This window comes from Aquarana catesbeiana, linkage group LG05, assembly GCF_042186555.1.
Source record: "Aquarana catesbeiana isolate 2022-GZ linkage group LG05, ASM4218655v1, whole genome shotgun sequence".
Taxonomy (NCBI): Eukaryota; Metazoa; Chordata; class Amphibia; order Anura; family Ranidae; genus Aquarana; species Aquarana catesbeiana.
Window position 1 is genome coordinate 178,044,727 of NC_133328.1, and position 22,970 is coordinate 178,067,696.

General features: G+C 43.6%; 1 pseudogene; it reads right to left on the reverse strand.

The window, feature by feature from the left end:
• Nucleotides 1-21,180: 21,180 nt before the first annotated feature.
• Nucleotides 21,181-21,285, reverse strand: LOC141146429 (U2 spliceosomal RNA; annotated as a pseudogene).
• Between the last annotated feature and the right edge of the window lie 1,685 nt (nucleotides 21,286-22,970).

Sequence of the window (22,970 nt, forward strand, 5' to 3'; positions counted from 1 at the left end):
AAGATCTAACTGACTGTTGTGTCACCTGGAGCCAGGTGACAGGTGCACGCCGCTGGGGTCAGCAGTGCACCTCTAAGGTAGTGTATTTAAGCAGATAGGTGTGGGAATGCAGGCCCTAAGGCTGATACACAGGCAGAGGTAAGCAGACAGGGCATGAAAGTATTACTGCAGATTCATGACACAGACATACTCACAGTTATGCTATGTTGGAACTAGTTGCTGTAAAGTATACAGTCACAGTTCAAGTGTTTTTCAAACTAAATACTAGGGAATTTGACTACTGACTAAGGACTCAGGCCTCTTATAGATGAAACTTAAAGGGAACTAAACTATTTACATATTATAAACAAGTAGGAAACTTTGAAGCAAGCTCTCATTCACCTTTTAGCTATAGTTATTGTGGAGACTTTGAGCTATAGTCATTGTGAAGAGTTTGACTTTAAAGTTCACAGGAGAGGTACTGAAATTTTCTCCTGTTCCCCTCATGATGTCCACATGTAGACAAAACGCATTGGGAGGGGCATAATTGGTGATGCCATCATACCCACCAAATTTGGAAGGTGATGCGATGAATGTTTATCTCTCTACCCATTTTTTAACTACCTGTCATTTTAATAAAAGATGCAGTTATTGCGGTTTTACAATATTGAAGACTGGTTTCTTGTCTCTGCTGGCTGGGTGGCATTAAAGTGGAGTGAGATCTGTGTACAAATACACTATATTACCAAAAGTATTGGGATTCCTGCCTTTACATGCACATGAACTTTAATGGCATCCCAGTCTTAGTGCGTAGGTTTCAATATTGGGTTGGCCCACCCTTTGCAGTTATAACAGCTTCAACTCTTCTGGGAAGGAGGTCCACAAGATCTAGGAGTGTGTCTATGGGAATGTTTGACCATTCTTCCAGAAGCGCAGTTATGAGGTCAGGTCCATAAAGACATGGATCAGCGAGTTTAAAGTGGAGGAACTAAACTGGCTTGCACAGAGTCCTGACCTCAACCCAATAGAACACCTTTGGGATGAATTAGAGCGCAGACTGCGAGCCAGGCTTTCTCGTCAACATCAGTGCCTGTCCTAACAAATGCGCTTTTGTAAGAATGGTCAAACATTCCCATAGACACACTCCTAAATCTTGTCGACAGCCATCATGAAGCTGTTATAGCTGCAAAGGGTGGGCCAACTCAATATTGAACCCTATGGACTAAGACTGGGATGCCATTAAAGTTCATGTGCGTGTAAAGGCAGCCGTCCCAATACTTTTGGTAATATAGTGTATATGCCAAGGGGGTTGCCTGCCTAGTAGAGCTGCATGAATAATCGTTAAAAAATTGTGATCTCGATTCAACCCCCCCTCACGATCTCTATGCAGAATTTCCAGATTCATTCATGTAACAAGTGTAGAGTTCTCTGCTCACTCAGCTATCGAAAGAAAACAACTGGGCAGCCAAGTCTTTCACAACATTGTCTGCGCTGGTAGAGAACTAGAAACATTGTAACTTTTCGTTCTTAGATTAAAGGAATGAACTTTGGTCTGTTGAGAGAAGTTTAACCACTTAAAGTCTAAATCTTTTTCTGACACTTGTTTCTTACAAAGTTAAAATCTGTATTTTTTGACAGAAAATTACTTGGACCCCCCCAAACATTATATATATATATATATATATATATATATATATATATATATATATATATATATATATTTAGCAGAGACCCTAGGGAATAAAATGGTGATTGTTGCAATATTTTATGTCACACTGTATTTGCGTAGTGGTCTTTCAAACACAATTTTTTGGGAAAAATATACAATGAATTTAAAAAAAAAATGAAACCATAAAGTTAGCCCAATTTTTTTGTATGTGGAAGATGTTATGCCGCGAGAATTGTGAGAGAATTGTGATCTTTATTCTGAGCAAGAAAAATCATGATTCTCTGCAGAATCATGCAGCTCTAGTGCCTAGTAACTTACTACACAAGCACTATTGATCTCTGAAAGACACACAGAACTGTCCTGTCAGCGGGGAAGTAATAGATTTTATTCCCCCGCAAAGCAAGGAATAAAATGTATTACTTCCTTTAGTAAAAGCACCACACACCGTACACAAAAACACTGGCTAGGAACACATTTAGTCCTTTGAACACCCTGGATGGTTAACCCCTTCCCAGCTAGTGTCATTAGTACACATATTTTTAGCACTGATCACTGTATTAGTGTCACTGGTTCCCACAAAGTGTCAGTGTCAGATTGTCCACCGCAATACTGCAGTCCCACTATAAATCACTGATCGCCACCATTACTAGTAAAAAATAAATAAATAAAAATTACAGTATATATACCATAGTTTGTAAATAATATAACTTTTGCGGAAAGGAATCAATATACGTTTATTAGGATTTTTTTACCAAAAACATGTAGGAGAATACATATTGGCCTAAATTTGTGAATTTTTATGTACAGCGTTACATGACCTCGCATTTGTCAGTTAAATTAATGAAGTGCCGTATCGCAAAAAATGGCCTGGTCTTGAAGGGGGTAAATCTCCCGGAAGGCAAGTGGTTAAAGAGAACATGGAGTTCCGGCAAAAGGCTGTGATACCTGTGGTGTGGGACACTGGAGGAAGACACCAGTCTGTTTTATGTCACATTAAGAAAAGGATTACATGAGCTTGTATGTCACTTCTTTATGTATGATTCGTGTATGACAGTTTTGTATTTATTTTGTGATTTATAGTTGACATATTCACACACTGTTTCCAGTTTAGAGCTCTATCTTGTATATTTAGAGAGTTATGCCCTGTACACTTGGTCGGACTTTCCAACGGAAAATGTGCGATCGGAGCTTGTTGTCGGAAATTCCGACCATGTGTGGGCTCCAACTGACTTTTTCCATCGGAATTTCCGACACACAAAGTTTGAGAGCAGGCTATAAAGTTCTCCGACAACAAAATCCGTTCGCGTAAATTCCGAACGCGTGTGGCCAATTCCGACGCACAAAGTGCCACGCTGCTCAGAATAAATTCCGAGACGGAACTGCTCGGTCTGGTCAAATTAGCGTTCGTAATGGATATAGCACTTTCGTCACGCTGCAATGTTTTAAATTGTTTAATGCAGCGCATTCTCTTCTTTATAATCATAGAAGAATAAAGTTGTTTTGCTGCTCATATTCACACAGACTTATTTCTTTATTATTTCTCATGATTTCATGAATATAATATTTTTGTCACATCTACCGAAAATTTCTTTATTTTTTTAAATTTATTTTTTTGTATTATTTGTTGTATTTTTTTTTAAATACAGATCTCCTGTTTTTTTTTTTTTTTTTTGGTTTTTTGGTGATCTCCAGAATAGTTTTGGGTGTGTTTTGTGTGTCAAGTTACCACAACACCATTATTATCTTGTCTTTTTTAATCGCAAGTAGGTTGGTTGGTGTTAGTGTCCCTTGTTAATTTCACATTGTATTTTTGAAATGTACCTGCCTCCTCACAAACAAACTGTCCTTTTTGAAGGAAAACACACGTAGGCAAGTATTAGTTCACAAAAACACCTTTATTAAGGGGTCCTAACCAAATAAAGAGGGAAGCAACGCTGGAGAAACAGCAGAAATTGGCGAAGCCTTTGGCCCCCAGGGCACACATCAACTATTTTCTGCCAAAATTGGTGGCCTGAGGAGTCCTTATATAAGGGAGTACAATCTGGTCCAGAAGTCCAAGAGATCATGAACAGCAGCAGATGACATCTATGTCCCCAGGCTGTGGTCATACAAGAGCCTGCATCTTTTGTCAGACCAGACTGAACCCAGGCCATCGCTTTCTTGTCTTCCTTCCAGGCTGTATCTGTGGTGTTGGAGGTGTGGCAGGAGGAGGACGATGATGCAACTCACACAGGTGGGTATTGGGTGTGATTTTGTCCCTCAACCCCTTATTTATTTTTTTATAAATGATTTCCTCACACATGCCCCTCCTGCATGTCCTGCAGTTTTGTGGCAGCCATGGAGGCAAAGACCTCTTCACGAGTGGGGGTGGCTCTGAGGGACGCAGAAGCCTCCTGAATGAGCCTGAGCGCTGACTCCTGCACCATACTCCCCTTCCTGGGTATTTTTTTTGGAAGGCGGAGGGGAGAAACCTGTGATTGTGTGAGGCTCCTACTGGGCCCTGCCACCTCCTGACTGCCACTTACCCCTGCCTCCTCCTGGCTGCCACATTCCACAGCCTCCTCCTGTGTGCCACATTCCACAGCCTCCTCCTGGCTGAGGTCTTCCTGTGTATGAAAAAGGGACATAGTTTTAGTTTTTTCTTCATCAATCACACACAATTTTCATCTCATGACTGTTGCAAATTGAATGTTAATAAATAGAAAAGACTATCATTCTGAGCCCAGCATTTTTCATTCTTGTCCCAATTATTTTTGCCCACTACTGTCTATTGATATGTAAATGCCTTTATTAAATCAGCAATTAGTGATCAATAATAACATCTAGCAAACATCATTTATGTTTTGCCAAGAAATCTGTAGAACAATGCTATACCTGGCTCCAGCTGGGCTCCTCCACTTCTTCCTGGCTGGAAGTCCCAGGTTGGACATCGGAAGCCTCAGCTGGAGTGGAAGATAGGATGGAAGGAAGAGTAGAAGGGAGGGTTGAGAGGGATTCCCTGACTTCAGTCTGGTCTGACAGAAATCGCAGTCTCTCATAGTACCACAGCCTGGGGACATAAACGTCATCTGCTGCAGCTCCTGATCTCTGGGAATCCAGGACCTTCTTGCGCTCCCTGAGATATGTGCTCCTCAGGCCACCAATTTTGGCTTTTAAATAGGGGATGGTTGCCGTGGGGACCACCGTCTTCACCAACTCCAGCAGTTTCTCCAGCGCTGCCTGCCTCTTTTGTTTATGATCATAATGCGGATGTTTCACCTGCCACAGACAGGGCAGCTCCCTGTACTTGTCTATGAACAGGAGGAGGAAGTTGTGATCATTGAAGCCATCCATTTTCTCTGCAAGACACAACACAAGACAAACCCTAATGTCAGGCTAAACTCTCCTAATCTTGTCCCAACATAGGCCTCAATCAATAAGCATTATAGGCCCAAGTTAAACTTTTACGTGTTATCACGATCGGCGCTTCCAAGACTCCTTCCTCCGCTCACAGATCGTATGTACAACGCACGCGTGTTAAGCTTTATATACACTGTGCATGCGTGAAACTCCGCCCGCCCCTGACGTTCTTTCTAGTCTATTCCCCGCCCCTTCTCTTTCAGCGCAGTGGGGGAGAGCACATGGCGGAATGACAACAGGTGCATGATAATAGCAGCAACGAGGAGGAGGAGGAAAGCCCAGAGCCAGAAACATCACGATCTCGGAGGAGATTTAAGGCCTCAAATATGTAGATTGTAGATATGGTGGAGATGGTGGACATATTGAAGAGGGCCGACTATGATGGGAGGTATGGACCTTACCCCAACCCAAATGTCAGAAAGGCCAAGATCATGGCTAAAGTTGTGAAGAGTCTGCACAGGAATTTTGGGGTATGGCATTCCAAGGATCAACTCAGGAAACGGTGGTCGGACCTCAAATTAAGGGAGCACGATCAGTATAGGATCAGGAGAGTGCTGCAAAAAAGTAAGTAGTTGTCTTGTGTTCCTATTCTTTCTTCTTATGACATTCGTGCTGCTCCATGTGCTTTTCTTTACTGTTGTACATTTTAAAATGGCAGCTTTCATGCCCATGGGCACATTAATCGTTTGTAGGAAACATTGTTCGTTTGGCCACTAAAATACGATGCTTTGGCCAGATGCAGTTCAATGCAGTTTTTCGGGCCTACTTCTATTAAGAAAAGTTTGTTGTCTAGATGGGTTTGTAACTAGAATGAAATGCTAAATAGATTCTGTGTAAGGAGAGGACACTCAGCAGCTGTTTACACATCTGGATGCTGGAGCACTAGTGTGGGACAAAAGAACATCCAACCCCTTCCTCAATAATAACGTAGCTGAGAGGAAGGGGTTGCACCCACAAAACACGTCCATTGATTCCCCATGATGGCAGCTAGCACATGTTGACATTAGGCAATTTGTGTGCATCTTCCAAATTTGACTTTTACAGGGGTGCCATCTGCTGAACGCAATATCAAACACAGTTTGTACATACTCATGTCTGATATTGCCTTCACTTTATAAAAGTTGAACTTTGTAAGTTCCAGAGTTGTGTATTGATTTATGGGTTTAAACATGCCTGTTTTACTTTAAAAGGCAATTTCTACTTAATGTGACCTTATAAAATTTTATACAACAAACATGTTGGTTTGTTCAAAAACCCTTTTATAAACGTACATGTGATTGTGCTTTGATTAAAAAGATTGATTATCAACAATGTGTGGCATTTTTCAATGCTCAAAAACATTTTTTGTAGTAAAGTTTTTGGTTTCAGTGACAATGTGGGTTATATACTAAAGGCAAATCCACTTTGCACTACAAGTGCAGTTTCAGTGCAGTCTCAAGTGCACTTGTAGTGCAAAGTGTATTTTCCTTTAGTAAATGTAGCACTAACTCTCGGTGGAGCTGCTGGTTTAAGCAGGCTGTTACCTTCACTCTCGATACCTCTGTTTCACCGGCACCAGGTCTAGGGTTCCGTTGAGTTTACCTCTGGACGATATAAGCACCAACACTTGAGTACGTTTTCAATGCTTTATTGAACCAAGTAATGAAGGAAGTAGCAGGAAAGAGGCAGGAGGAAAACTGCAGGGAAGCTCAAATACCTTTCTTTAGGTTTCTTTAGAACATCCTTTAAAGTTGAATACTGTAATTGAATGCAATCCCCTTTTTGTGGGACACGATCTTTGCTCGCCTGGATAGGCCTCTCTCACTTGCCTAGCAGCCAGTACGTAGCATGAAAAAAAGTCTCTGCCACAGACTTGCTTGAAATAAACCTGTACGATCCTCTGCCACAGGATGTATTGGTTCGTGATGAATGTCAGACACAGTACTTGGACCCCTAAGCCAACCGGGCAGTACCATGCAATAAGACTACTTCAGGATACGTTCTCCAACCGAGTCACCAGGCCCCTCTCCAGACCAGCACTCTGCATGATCCTTCCATGACGGGTCCTCCCCTGGGATCTTCCCGGTTGTCCAGCTTCTTCACTCTGGATAGACAGCTCAGGACCATTCCTCGACTGCTGTGGTAGGCCTCAGACAGGCTTCTGGGCCCACCCACGTGCCGCAGGCCTCCGAAACGGAGTACCACGAGGTGGTACTCTAACACATACCTGTCGGCCAGGAGGGCCATCAGGTGGCTGAAGAACGAACCCCTAAACATGGGGTCTGTCCCATAAATACCCTCTCCCAGAATGTAACTCGGAGGACCACCTCCACCAAGTTGTCTCCGGGACAGAGGAGCACTCATCCGCTTTAACACGTTGCTTTTCCAACACCCGCCGATGGTGACAACGACACCCACCGGCACAATGTGGAACCACACGCAACGTCAGCCAAGCTGGAAGAGAGGCAAATCTAACTTCCTATAACGAGCAATTCACTATTTATTATTTACCTATCAGATGGTAGATCATAAATCTACCAGCACTACATAAATAACACCCAACAGTGCTTTATAATTTTACACAATCACGCCATTTTCAGGACTCCCCAAATTTCGGTTATGGTGTTTAAAATTATTAATATTTTTGTCAGTAATGCATTACATACATTGACAAAAAAAAAAGGTGTGTGTGTAGCAGACACACAAAATAATAATAATAGTTAGCCGAATAAGAGATTGTCAACGAAATTTAATTTGCACTGTTGAACAAAAAGGCCAAAAATTTAGAACATTAATAAAACATAACTGAGGAGACAACTAAAAAAAAGCCAAGCAGTAAATCAAAGCAAATATTTGTTCAGTTTCAAATATATTTTTGTTTTAAAAATGTCTCAGACATTGTCTGGCATATCGATGGCCCCCCTAGCCACAAAGTATTCCATGTATCTTATACGGACCTTGTGGGCACTCTGGGGGGGGGCAAGCCAGGACGGCCAGTTTCAAGCACCGTCAGGGTTGGTTCATTAATATGAATTCGGACCTCAGGCCCAACTGAGGCAGCATAGTGGAAAGAATTTCTCCTTAAAAAGTTGTGGAGAACACAGCAACACAGGATGATGTGATTGAGTTTATATTCCACCATGTGTATGAGTGTAAGAAATAGGCAGAACCGGCTGGCCATTATTCCAAATGTATTCTCCACCACTCTTCTGGCTCTGGCCAGCCAGTAATTAAAAACCCTCTGGTCTGGGGTGAGGATCCTCATAGGGAATGGCCGCATAGGATGGTCCCCCAGCGCAAACGCTTCATCCGCAATGAAGACCAATGGGAGTCCTTCCACATTGTCTTCTGGAGGTGGCAAGCCCAAACTGCCATTCTGGAGACGCCTGTAGAACGCGGTCTGGGCGATGACTCCACCATCTGACATCCCGCCATTCTTCCCCACGTCCACATACAGGAACTCGTAAGTAGACACCACCGTCTACATCACAATACTATTGAACCCCTTGTAGTTGTAATAGTATGACCCCGAGTTCGGGGGTGGGACTATGTGGATGTGTTTCCCATCAATTGCCCCTCCGCAGTTAGGAAAGTCCCACCGCTGGGCAAAGTGGGAGGCCACAGTCTGCCATTCCTGTGGGTTGGAAGGAAACTGTGGAGTCAAACAAGAATAAAAAAATTAGTCATTTTGCACATAAACATTGAAAGCAGATTAGACACAATCATTCTTGCCCAACATCAGTATAACATTTATTTTAGGGAGTATTTAAAGACAAAAGTATAAGGTCCACCTATCAGATTTCTCACCTCCTCTGATGGCCCATTGTTAAATTTTTAGGGGGGGGGGGAGATGTTTTGGACAGGTAACCCTTTCCACTTCATTGAGAGATGAATGCCTAAATAATGTGTATTACTTTGGCCACCCCCTCCTTACTTACACTATTGGCAGCCCACTGGACAGGTAAGAAGTGTCATAATACAAAAATATAAATACACACTGTCCAAATTGGAGCACAATTTTAACATTCTGCAATTACTTATCAAAATAATAATAGGATCCAAAAACTTTAAACAGTACCATTTGAAAGTATTCAGGCAGGCCCTTGCACTACATGCTTTGGGTAATTCATACAGAAACCTGACCACAAAAGAGGTAGGTATATAGCGTGTATGGGTTTGGTAAATTCAGCAGATTGTTATGGGTTGACTTAGCGGTTTGGGGAGGGAGGGTTCCAAATGAGTTTGGGACCCAAAAAAAAGCCTCTGGCACTCTGCCAGAATTTAAGGACACAAATAACCTTTGTACACATTTTAGGGGGTGTTTAGGGTAAAGCACTACTATGGAGCTGACAAAATACATTGTTAAGTTACTAGGCGAGGTGGATATAGGCCCAGGAGAGCATGCTGGGGAGGTAAGTGAAGGCAAATATGTATGAAAGACAAAAAAAAAAGTTTAAACATTCCAGCATGCATGAGGACAAAGGAGACATTCACAGCATATTACGATCATGATAATTAGGGAATGAGGAAAGAAATACAATATATTATCAAACATTAAATACAATAAAATGTGATGTTAAAGGATAAAAATCTTACCTTCTGCAGGACCTGTATGATGGCAGAACAGGTCTCTGGAATAATGATCCCCAGAGCCTGGGGGGGAGATGCCTGTCGAGAACTTGAGGTCCTGCAGGCTTCTCCCCGTCGCCAAGTACCGCAATGTGGCGACTAGCCTCTGCTCCAGAGTGATGGCTTGCCTCATGCAGGTATCCTGCCTGCTGATATAAGGGGTCAGCAAAGCCAACAAACGGTGAAAAACGGGGACGGCCATCCTGAGAAAGTTCCTGAAATCGTCAGGATTATTCTCACGGATCTCAGGGAGCAAAGGCATGTGACAGAATTGGTCACACTTGAGCAACCAATTCTTGGTCCATGAAATCCTCCCCACCCTGTTCATGGACTGGACTTGTGTCAAAGTAAGAACCCCAACACCAAGCCCCTGCACAGCATAAACTCTACGATGTAGAGGCACGCAACATGGCTTCAAAACGGTCGGCTGGTCAGAACGATCTGAAGAACAGCAAGGCCTGTGAAGAGCGACCTGAATATCAGCAACGAGTGGACAAGAACACAATAATAAACCAATGGGAACTCACTACACACACTGAAGACCAGATACAAACCCACAAGCACAAAATGAACAGCAGAAAAACGACTGAAAACCACGAGTCTGAAAAAGCGCAAATCTTCTCTCACCAAACTTTTACTAACACGAGAAAAGGAGCTCAAATGGTGGCGCGCTTGGTATTGAACTGCCCTTTTATAGTCCCGTCGTACGCGTTGTACGTCACTGCGTTGTTGAGGTTCGGAAATTCCGACAACTTTGTGCGACCGTGTGTATGCAAGGCAAGTTTGAGCCAACATCCGTCGGAAAAAATCCAATGGATTTTGTTGGCAGAATGTCTGATCAATGTCCGATCGTGTGTACAGGGCATTAGAGGGCAAGAGCAGAAATATTTTTTATTTTAATGTAAAATCATTGCACGGAGGCGTGGATTTGAGTGAGAGTGAGCACTGTGCTGTCTTTGCAATAAACCTTGATTAGAGTTGAACATCTTTGGTGTGCCACCTGCTATCTGGATGGTGAACTACAGTGGAGAAAGAGTGGACCCAAGTACCTTCAGATCCAGGGAAGCAAGGATGATACAGGCTGACCTATAAGCCGTGAAAGGGTTTGGGTTCATTTATAATTTGTTATGTATGAACTAACGATAATCTCCAGGAATGACAGTTAGCAAACTGTCATTATTTGGATGGTGGACTACAGATTATGAATGGTTAATAAATAAGGCTTCTATTAAATCATTAACACATTTAGGATTTTTTATTGGTGAAATGTGTGATCTCTAGGTAATTTACAGAAAAAAATGTAATTTAAATGTTCACGTTTATGGAATTTTTTTTATTTTTATGGAACCTTCATTAAGAGATCTTACATTGCATTGCTTTTTTAAGGGATTATTGTTGCTACAGCTGGATACCTACTGCTTGCTCTATCTTTATCTAAGCAGTATACAGGAGAAACTGTTGTTCAATGTTTACATTCATTAAACTGATCCATGCTCCCTTGAACTACATATTTCTTTCTTTATTACCCAAGGATCCCTGGATTTTAGACGTGCAAACAGCTCACAGCTTTTTGTATCCACTATATCTCTGAACCTGACAGTGATATTTAATTCATTAGCATTACTTTTTATCATTTTCTGCCACAAGGAACATTTTGTGTTCTAATCAATAAACCATTAGATGAAGAAATGATGATCTGTGTTTGAAGTAAGAAGTAAAGGACTCTGTTGATATGTGGAATTCAGACATACCTAGTAAGCTGGAACATTTGTTGTGCATTAGTGTATCCACATTCCATTATTTAATAGTTGGTCATTTAGGAATGTGAGCTGGTCAGTACATATTATACAGTATTTAAAGTGGAGCTCCACCCAAAAGAAGAATCTCTGCTTGTTTGCTCCCTCTGGAGCTCTGTTTTAAAAAGGTGATTTATCATACAAGAGGATGGGTCTTATGCAGTATCTATATTACACATCTTTTTAGCTTAAATAGCGCTTCATTCCTATACATGTTTACAATTACTTTGGTCTTATAAGATCAAATGTTCTTCCTTATTGTTGTATGAAGATATTTTTTTCTTTATTTATAGTGTATATGTGTAGCACCCTGGTCCTAAACAGGGCTGCTAATAAATCTAGTTGTGCTAGGTGGTAATTAGCCTGGCTAATTAGTAGGTTGAGCCACTGATTTCTGTCCTAAGTCTGAGTTTTAGTGTAGTCTCTCTCTTCTGTCTATAGTTAACACTGTTGTCTTTGGCATTGGAATGATGGATTACCATAAATACAGGTGATGGGTAGATAGGTTGTCTCAGCCAATCAGCAGGAGTTTCTTTAACCGCCATGTATGCTGGGATAGGCTATTTATTTGGGAGGAGTCAGGTGATCAGGGTTCTTCCCACCCGAGGCTGCAGCCTGGGTGAGTGTGTGTCGAGAAGCTCCTGGTTGCTAGGCCTGAAGCCTGAGGCCTATCCAGGAGGCATGCTGGCTGCTAGGTGCACTTAAAGCCTATCCAGCAGTTCAGGGTTCCCCAAAAGAGGAGCTGCCAGGGTTAAGCCCAAAAGCTTGGGGTGGAACCGCGTGTGTTAGAGGCTCAACCCGAGGGGAGCCTGAACATTGCCGGAGGTAAAGGAGAAGCAGTTGCTACAAAGGGATGTAAAAGAAAATAAGTGTAGTGCTAAATAATAGTGACAGAATAAGTAAATAACAATATGTATATATATGTGTGTGCATCCAAAACACCTCAAGTGCAAAAATGCAAAACAATGTAAAAAATAAATATGAAACAGCAAAAATAAACCCCAAAAAGATATGGAGTAATGACAATAAAATAGACCAGAAGTCCACATGAAAAGTGTCCAATGATTGGGGAACTTTCTCTTCAATCTTCAACCGAAGAGGACAATAAACCAAAAGGCAGGAAAAACATTCAATTAGGAAGATGGGTACTCTTACCGGATCTGTTGGACGCACATACCATACGGCAGTGCGTCTAAAGAGCTTTGGCATACTGGATCCCCAATGGTGAGGTGATGCCAAGGCTTGAACGATATCCTGCAGGCCGCAGACTCCAATCTACACGAGGTTGGGAGATGGTTCTAAACAAAGATTCCAAAGCTGTTGGCCGCCAAACCATGCCAAAAGGAAGATGGTCCAAAGATGGTCATCAGTACTCAGGCATGAGGAAACAAGAAAAAAATGGGGCTCCACATGGCGCAGGTCAACCAAAATAGGTTTATTGAGATTGAGATTTATTGGCCCTGCCAGCGCCTCTTGCTTCCCACATTGCCATTTTTGTACCTTTGTGATCACTTTTTATATTTTTATACTACATGGTATTTTATCTCAATAAACCTATTTTGGTTGACCTGCGCCTGACACATAATTGTGAAGTGAAAGGAAAATGATAAATGGTTTTCAATTTTTTTTACAAATACATATCTGAAAAGTGTGGCGTGCATTTGTATTCAGCCCCCATGAGTCAGTACTTTGTAGAACAGCCTTTAGCTGCAAGTCTTTTTGGGTATGTCTCTACCAGCTTGAATATCTAGAGAGTGAAATTTTTACTCATTCTTCCTTGCAAAATAGATCAAGCTCTGTCAGATTGGTGGGAGAGCGTCTTATTATTATTCAAGTTTTGCCACAGATTCTCAATTGGATTTAAGAATTTGACTGGGCCATTCTAACACTTGAATATGCTTTGATCTAAACCGTTCCATTATAACTCTGGCTGAATGTTTAGGGTTCTTGTCTAGCTGGAAGTTGAACCTCCACCCCAGTCTCAAGTCTTTTGCAGACTCTAACAGGTGTACTTCTAATGCCGCGTACACACGACCAGACTTTGCGGCAGACTTTGTCCTGCGGACTTTTCAACGGACTTTACAACGGACTTTCCGAATGAACGGACTTGCCTACACACGATCAACCAAAGTCCGATGGATTCGTACGTGATGACGTACGACCAGACTAAAACAAGGAAGTTCATAGCCAGTAGCCAATAGCTGCCCTAGCGTCGGTTTTTATCTGTCGGACTAGCATACAGACGAGCGGACTTTTCGACCAGACTCCATTCCGTCGAAAAGATTTGAAATATGTTTCATTTCTAGGTTCATCAAATTTTTGGGGAAAAAAAGTCCACTGGAGCCCACACACGATCGAATTGTCCGACAGACTCTGGTCCGCAGGACCAAGCATGTTCCCGGCCCAGTTACTGGTGGCTAACGGAAAGCTTTCTGATCATGTGACCCCCCATGACAGCCAATCACAGTGGTCACATGACCATAAACCCCGCCCTGCCTCCTGGCATCTAAAACCCCAAAGCTGGTTACTATGCACAGTTGCACCAGATTCTGTGTGCACCAGTTTTAGTGACTCTTCCTGAATGTGTCTCCCTCTGCTGGCATTTGTATTAAGTATAATTATACTTGTTGTCTTGAGAACATCAACTGTAACAAACAATGACACAATAATACAGTCTTATTTTCTTTTGCAGTTTCCTGGCAACAGTACAATCCTTTCCAAGTTACACTATGATTTTCTTGATGGGAAGTCAACATGTAAGAGGGGCTTCATGATTGGACAATTTTGATACAAACCACATGTCCCTACCTCTGCTCCAGCCCTGCTAGAACACAATCCCACCTACTAAGGCCGACTCCTTGGCCATCTTGTGCCCCGCTCCTAGCCATGGACCTTCTCACAACATCCCCAGCCCAGGTTCTTAACTACTCACAGGACTGTGTTCTCTACAGACACCTTCTAGCTGGGTACACTTTTCCCACAAAGTAGCCTCATCAAGGGATCTCCAGTCTGACTTAAAAGCTCTTTTGTGATCAGTCCTAGCCCCCATTATCCTAAAGTGGTTGTAAACCTCAGAAATGAAATATGAACAAAGCATATCCTTTTATAGTGTTGTAACGATCTGGAGTGATTATGTTCAAGTGCGGTATGCATTTTCAGGAAGACTGTATTTTTAAGGGCATGACAGCCCAATTTTATTTAAACGAAACAAACTTCACAAATTTCCCTTGCAGGGGGTTCCGCCATCATTGTATAACAGAAAACTTCAGCCTCCCGACTCACTCACTCTTACTTAGTCAAACTCCCTCCTGGAGCTTACTTGCTCAGCTGTGTGCTGCTTGGTCGTGGGCCACATCTGCCTCCTGCAGACATTGTCAGAAACCATTAAATCAGACTGAGACAGAAGTACAGTTAAATTACACTTGTTTAAGAATAAAAGTAAAAGGAACAAACTTAGTCAAAGCATAGCCAAAGTTCAGTAACCGGAATGGATAGTCAGCCAAGCCAGAAGTCAGGGATCAATGTAATGAAACAGCAAGCAGGATCTGGAGCCAGAAGGGATGTCAGCAAAGCAAGTCTCTAAACAGGCACGCAGGAGATCATCTCTGATGTTGACCAAGGCGAAGGCAGAGATCCTCTGGACTGGACGGCTTAAGTAGGCAGGACTGACGAGCAGGCAATGATCAATTGCTGAGTAACTCAGAGAAGGAAGGGCTGAGCCCAGCCCTGACAGTACCCCCTCCTCAACGACCCCTCCCCCTCGGAGGGCCACCAGGCTTGAGGGGAAAACATTTATGGAAATCACGGAGGAGGACAGGGGCATGTACATCCGAGGATGAGACCCAAATGTGATCCTCCAGACCGCACCCTTTTAAATGCACCAGGTACTGTATGCGCCCACGGAACCTACGGGAGTCAACACTGGACTGTACTTCATACACCTCATGGTTCTCAACCTGTACAGGGTGAGGACGTGGCACCGAGGTGGTAAAGTGGTTGCAGACCAAAGGTTTTAATAAGGAGACCTGAAATACATTCGAATTACGCATATTAGGAGGTCTAATGCGTAAGCCACTGCTTTAATCCTGCGAAGAATACGGAAAGGCCCAATAAACCAAGGTGCAAACTTCAGTGAAGGAACACGAAGTCGAAGGTTGCGAGATGACAGCCAGACCCTGTCCCCAACTTGGTAGGAAGGCGCAGGCAGGCGTCTGCGGTCAGCATGGTGTCTGTACCTATCATTAGCATGTCGCAAAGCCTCCTGGACTTGTGCCCAAGTGGAACGAAGACCACGGAGATGCTCCTCTAATGCAGGAATACTCTGCAGAACAAGCGAGTCAGGCAACATGGAAGGTTGGAAACCATAATTCGCCATAAATGGGGACAATCGAGAAGCAGAATTCAAGGCACTGTTGTGAGCAAACTCTGCCCACGGTAATGGGTCTGACCAGTTGTTATGATGGTCAGAAATATAGCTGTAATGTAGGAATTGCTCCAAGGACTGATTGGCTCAATTTGCGGCCCCATTAGACTGTGGGTGATACGCAGAGGAGAAAGCAAGCTGAATTCCAAACTGTGCACAAGAGGCTCGCCAGAACCGGGACACAAACTGACTACCCCTGTCCGAGACAATCACCTTGGGTAGCCCATGTAAGTGAAAGATCTCCTGAGCAAAAATGGAAGCCAGTTCCTTAGAAGTGGGCAACTTCTTAAGTGGAATACAATGACACATCTTTGAGAACCAGTCAACCACCATAGGGATAACTGTGTTGCCCTGGGAGTTGGGTAACTCCACAATGAAATCCATAGACAGGTGGGTCCAGGGCCTCTCTCCATTGGGTATGGGTTGTAGAAGGCCCACTGGAAGGTGTTGTGGAGTCTTACTCTGAGCACACACGGAACAGGCATCTACAAATGCAGTTACAACAGCTCGTAGACTAGGCCACCAGAATTGTTGGGAAATGGCCCAAAAGAGTTGATTCTTCCCAGGGTTGCCAACAGCCTTGGGCGAATGGTAAGTCTGGGGCAAGGCAGTATGGAGACTCTCTGGGACAAAGCAGCGGTCACAAGGTTTCTCAGGAGGAGCATGGACCTGAGCAGCAAGAATTTTCTCACCCAAAGGAGAAGTGAGACTGGTGCGAACCGTAGCCAGAATATGATCAGGAGGAATCACAGGAACCGGAACCGACTCCATGGAAGTGGAGGAAAATTGTCATGACAAGGCGACAGCCCTTACATTCTTAGTACTAGGTAAGAATGAGACAATGTAATTGAAATTTAACAAGAAAAGAGCCCATCGCGCCCTTCTGGGAGAGAGGCATATAGCCTCAGACAAGAATGTGACATTCTTATGGTCAGTAAGAATGAGAACTGGCACAGTGGTACCTTCAAGGAGATGTCTCTATTCTTTCAGGACTAAAATGATCGGCAACAGCTCTCTGTCACTAATCTCATAATTGCACTCCACAGGTGACAATTTCTTGGAAAAATAGCCACAAGGATGCATAGCGCCATCAGAGGTAGGACATTGAGACAGAAGGGCGCCAACTCCAGTATCAGAAGCATCAACCTCAAGGATAAAAGATAACGTAGGATCAGGATGTGCCAACACAGGAGCGGAAACAAAGGCAGCCTTGAGACTCTCAAAGGCCTTAATGGACTCCGGAGACCAACTCTGTGGTTTACCGTCCTTTCTGGTCATATCAGTCAGGGGCTTGACCAGAGACGAGAAGTTACGAATAAACTTCCGATAATAGTTGGCAAAGCCCAGAAAATCCTGCAGAGGTCGTAAACCCACAGGTCGGGGCCACTGTAGGACTGCCAAAAGTTTTTTGGGTCCATGGAAAAACCAGCATTGGAAATGATATAACCCAGGAATTTAACCTGTTCACGATGGAACTCGCACTTCTCCAGTTTACAATAGAGATTGTTCTCTCTTAGTTTCTGAAGCACACAACAGACACCTGTGTGGTGGCTCTCCAGGGGCTTGGAAAATATGAGGATATCAAAGAGATAAACCACCACACATATCTGAAACAAATCTCGGAGGACATTGTTAATAAATTCCTGGAAAACTGCCGGGGCGTTACAAAGGACAAAAGGCATTACAAGGTACTCATACTAGCCTGTTCTGGTATTAAACGCAGTTTTCCACTCGTCGCCCTCCTTAATCCTCACAAGATTGTATGCCCCTTTCAAATCAAGCTTTGTAAAAACCGTTGCTCCTTTGAGGCGGTCAAATAACTCCGTAATCAATGGAATCAGATAGGCATTCTTAATCATGTAACGATTGAGACCCCTATAATCAATACAAGGTCTCAGTTCACCACTCTTCTTTTCCACAAAGAAGAAACCAGCACCAGCAGGAGATGAGGATTTGCGGATGAAACCTCGAGAAAGTGCGTCTGCAACATATTCCTCCATGGCCTTATCCTCCAAGGGGTAAACCCGGCCACGATGGGGTATGGCACCAGGTTGAAGGTCAATTGCGCAATCATATGGCTGGTGTGGAGGCAAACTACCGACTTGACCTTTGTCAAAAACATTGCTAAAATCACTGTACTCCTCCGGCAGGGAGGAGAGTGAAGAGGTGCACAGGACCAGCACCATTGCAGCACCAAAACTTAAAAAAAAAAGTCAGGCTGCTACAGTGTCAAGACCAAAAACAACCCACAAGAGACCCTGACACTAACAAAGCCCCTGCATTGCATTGCTGGGGACAACTTCAGGGATGCTTATTTTCTGGGGATAGAAGGTTAGCAAGGGAACTGTCCTCAGGACAAATGGTCCATATACAAAATCACATATACTACACAGTGCTTAGAAGGAGTCAGAGTCAGCAACGGCATCCATCCTACAATCAGATTTTTATATTTGTCTCTTTGGAAGTGGCTTTAAGAAGATGTACAGTTCTGTAAGTACAATTTTTTTTTGTGTCTATTTACGTGTCTTTACACATCAATGAATATTTATAAATAACGCTACAGAACATCATTATTCCATCATTCTATGTCACTATTTAAACTACCAAGTTCTCCCACAATCTTCTAAATACACATACTCCAATATTTAGGAAACTTGATGCTTTCAAAGGTTACCATGGATACCAACATTTCAGAAAATAAGAATAAGTTCTACTGCCAAGAAACAAATTTGTATTCATGATCAGCCAGGAAATGGTGAAATGTATAATAACTTAGTTAGCTAATTTAAAACCTACTACATTAAGATCAATGCAACACAGCACCTTTGTATTCAGACGTTTGACATCCAGGATTACGGAGGTAAACACAAAGTTACTGTGTCATTTGGAAAAGTGTAATATGTAGGCTGGTTCTGGTTCATTCAACCACTAGATTTGTATACCACCTAGAGCAGTGATGGCAAACCTTTTTAAGCCCGAGTGCCCAAACTTCAACGCAAAACCAACTTATTTATTTAAAAGTGCCAACACCAAATTAAACCTGCCAGCAGCTCTGCACAGAGGATGGGACTAATCACCCCTCTGAATGAGCCCTAAGGGACCAAAAACCTACGATTCTGCCCAAAATCTTTTCATTCTTTACGCTCAGAATGCAGGGATCAGGAGTGCGTTGCGCTCAGAATGCACGTTTTGGGGGGAGTGATGTGAAGGGTGGTAGAGGACACTGCTATGGGGGTGCCCCCTTCACATCAACACACACACCCCCTCCCTTTCCCCTATAGCAGTGTCCTACCTGTCCACAGTGCTCCACATGGTCATGCACAGGCAGCCACTCTCCTATTGGCTCTCAAAGTCCAGGAAGGGAGGAGTCACTCTTCTGTTCCTCAGTTTACAGAGGCATTACAGCAGCAGGCACTCAGTGTAAGTCCTTTCCACTGGGCTGCCCTCAGTGCATGCAGGGAGGGATTTAAACAAATCGCCCGCCCGCCACTCACTCTCACTGATGTGAGGAAGCAAGCCTGCTCCTCTGTGCAAGTGACTGCCTAGCTGAGGGATTTCCACCCCTCCTATTCTGGTGGTGCTGGTGCCGCAAGACAGTTACTTAAGGTGCCTTATGGAAGCGCCGGCCCTGGATCTGGAGACTTAGCTCAGGTGCCCACAGAGAGGTCTCTGCGTGCCAGCTGTGGCACGCGTGCCATAGGTTCGCCATCACTGACCTAGAGGCTCCAGCAGCAAGATCTCCATAACTCTCAGTCCTGATCGCCTTCTACTAAAAAATTCCTTCTGCTCTTTCCTCATACTTTATATGCAGAAATGGGCTTCCTCCGAATTGCAGCTGGAGATGTGCTGCTCTGGTAACCCAGGTCTAGATCTCACCACTAAACTCTTTAAAAGGTATAAGGAGCGATTAGGCTGTTTAACACTCTAGCAATTATTAAGTCACACATCAGTTTGGAGTGACTGGCTATTAAAAGAGCACCATCATTTGTCTAAGCTTCATCCAATTCATCTAGCCACCTAAGCCCCAGACCATTTGGCTGCCTAAAGACCAGAGGACTTTTTACAATTTGGCACTGCGCTGCTTTAACTGGTAATTGCACGGTCATGCAATGTAGTACCCAAACGAAATTTGCATCTTTTTTTCCCCACAAATAGAGCTTTCTTTTGATGGTATTTCCTTCAAATTATTTTATTGAATTTTTGCAAGTAAATTTTTTTTTTTTGAAAGCCTATGGCGTGCAAAACACACCCAAAAACTTCACCCGGTGCATAAAAAATGTGCACACACATAAAGAGTGCTCACAAAAAAGTGCAACGGGTACACAAGACGTACCAATTCCCTGATCCCCCGGGGCGTTAGGCTCCTGCGGGGACAAAGGTACTTACAATGGTCTATCTGGCCGAAACCAGACAGACCCCGTTCTCTGGAGGGCCTGCCGAAACAGGACCCACCCAAGTACTAGGTGGGGCTCCCCCGAAGGGAGACCCCATGAGAGAGGGCGAACTAAGCCAAAAGGCCATGTCCACCCCTTCCCAAGACTTTCAGGGCTGGCCCGAGGACCCGCATCCTTACTCATCACACAGTGGGACAAACGTGACAAAAACAAGACGTGAGACTACACAGGTTTTCAATCAAAATAAATAAAAAGTGGGTGAAGGTATAGTGAAAAGGAGAGTGAAAAGAAGTGGCCATTGTGTAACACAATGACCAGGCCCTCCGGCCAGGAATAAAAAATTCCTCTGGTCCTAGCCAAAAGGCCCGGCCCAAGAGGCAGGTGCAAAAAAAGCTGTGTTATGGTGCAGTGACCGTGGTGCCCAAAATCAAAGTGACTGCCACTCACAGTGATCTTATGGCACCCCTGGACTGCCACTCCAGGGGCACTACTCCATAGGCTTTCAAGACCTACCCTGGCCCACAGCCTAGACCACGGCAGCCCCCACCGCAGACAGAAAAGGCATGAGGTTCAGGAAGCTTGGTGAGAGCCCTTGCCCGAAGGCTCCACCGTCACTCCCATCACCCCTTCCAGTTTCACATTTGGGTAAATGGATACTAGCCACTCCCCCCCTCCAGCAAAAGGGGAGTAAGCGTTCTCCTACCCAAATAACTGTCAGCAGCTAGAGCTACCACAATCCAGGCCAGAAGGCCAGGGACCTGACCCTTCGGCCAGACCAAAATGCAGCACCCATCCCTACCAGGAGCACCCTTCCAGACGGCTCAGACTCAACCATTGGCCGGTCCCCAGTATACTTTCGGGCAACTCGGCGTAGTCCCTGCTGAGTATCGCCTTTCCAGGTACTATGACACCATTGGATTTGCTGGCCCTCCCCAACGAGAGTGACACAGCGCCTCCTCTGGAAACTGATAAGAACAGATACTACACTTGATCTTAGCCAAAAGGCCGAGAAGCAAGTAAATACAAGATACAATTTAGGTATTGAAAATCTGAATCACCCCTAAGGACAGGACACAAGGAGATGAAGAGTGGCGCTACCCCCCTAATGTGAGCTTGAGGTGAGTAATCACACCCCCTCTAATACAGTGAAAAAAATCTTAAATCACAGTGTAAAAGTGATAAAAAATACAAACAGAACATACAGTCAAAGTACTGCAAAAAACTTATAAGGTCAGTGATGATGACCACACAAATAAGCATCAATTGCTAGTGCAATACATATGTATATGAACTAATGCATATCAAATATACTCTAGTATGACATAAATAGGAGTACTGTATAAATGACTATAATAACTCCTAGTGACACCCCAAGAAAAGTGAATCAGTCCGGTATTGTGATGCCAGAAACACAAAAACACTTCCAAAAAGAAATAATGTAATAAATTGAATGAATGAATATTGGAAAAGTGATTCAAAAATTAGAAAAATTAAAAAATAAATAAAAAACAAAAAAAAGTCCACATAAATGTGAGATAATGAGGAGAAAAGTTCCAAAAGTGCAGGTTTCTCCAATCTACAGATGCTGTTGAACTGTGTTCACCACACTTCAGTGACGCGATTCCACTCCCTTGTGGATTGCAAACTCACCAGCTGATAAGGCCTCACACTCTCGTGCTTGACCGGCAAAAAACCTCAACCCACTATCAGGGGGGTTATCATGCGACCAATGGTATCCACTGCTAAGTGCACCGAACACTTTCCTTGAGATAGTGATTCCACATATAAAATAGAAAAAGAATGCTCCAATGGCGTGATATCATTTAAAACATTTAATTCAAACTAAAATCAACACATAAGCACTCACATGGTGAATAAAATCAACTAGGCACTTCACTTCACAGCAAATGGAACTGTATCACAGCAGAACACAGCAGAGCATGCAGTAACACTAGCACAGGATGGCCACAGCGGACCCAGGGAGTGTGAATGCCGGCGATCGTCTCACCCGTTCACAGCCCACGTTCCTCAGCTGATCCCTGCTCTGTCACCCGTCACACCTTCCTGGCTACACAGCAATCGTGGACGTCTGTTAGAGGAAGGTGTGACGGGTGACAGAGCAGGGATCAGCTGAGGAACGTGGGCTGCGAACGGGTGAGACGATCATCGGCATTCACACTCCCTGGGTCCGCTGTGGCCATCCTGTGCTAGTGTTACTGCATGCTCTGCTGTGTTTTGCTGTGATACAGTTCCATTTGCTGTGAAGTGAAGTGCCTAGTTGATTTTATTCACCATGTGAGTGCTTATGTGTTGATTTTAGTTTGAATTAAATGTTTTAAACAATATCACGCCATTGGAGCATTCTTTTCCTATATTATATGTGGAATCACTATCTCAAGGAAAGTGTTCAGTGCACTTAGCAGTGGATACCATTGGTCGCATGATAACCCCCATGATAGTGGGTTGAGGTTTTTTGCCGGCCAAGCACGAGAGTGTGAGGCCTTATCAGCTGGTGAGTTTGCAATTCACAAGGGAGTGGAATCACGTCACTGAGGTGTGGTGAACAGATCTGTACATTGGGGACACCTGCACTTTTGGAACTTTTCTCTTCATTATCTCACATTTATGTGGACTTTTTTTGTTTTTTTATTTATTTTTAAATTTTTCTCATTTTTGAATCACATTTCCAATATTCATTCATT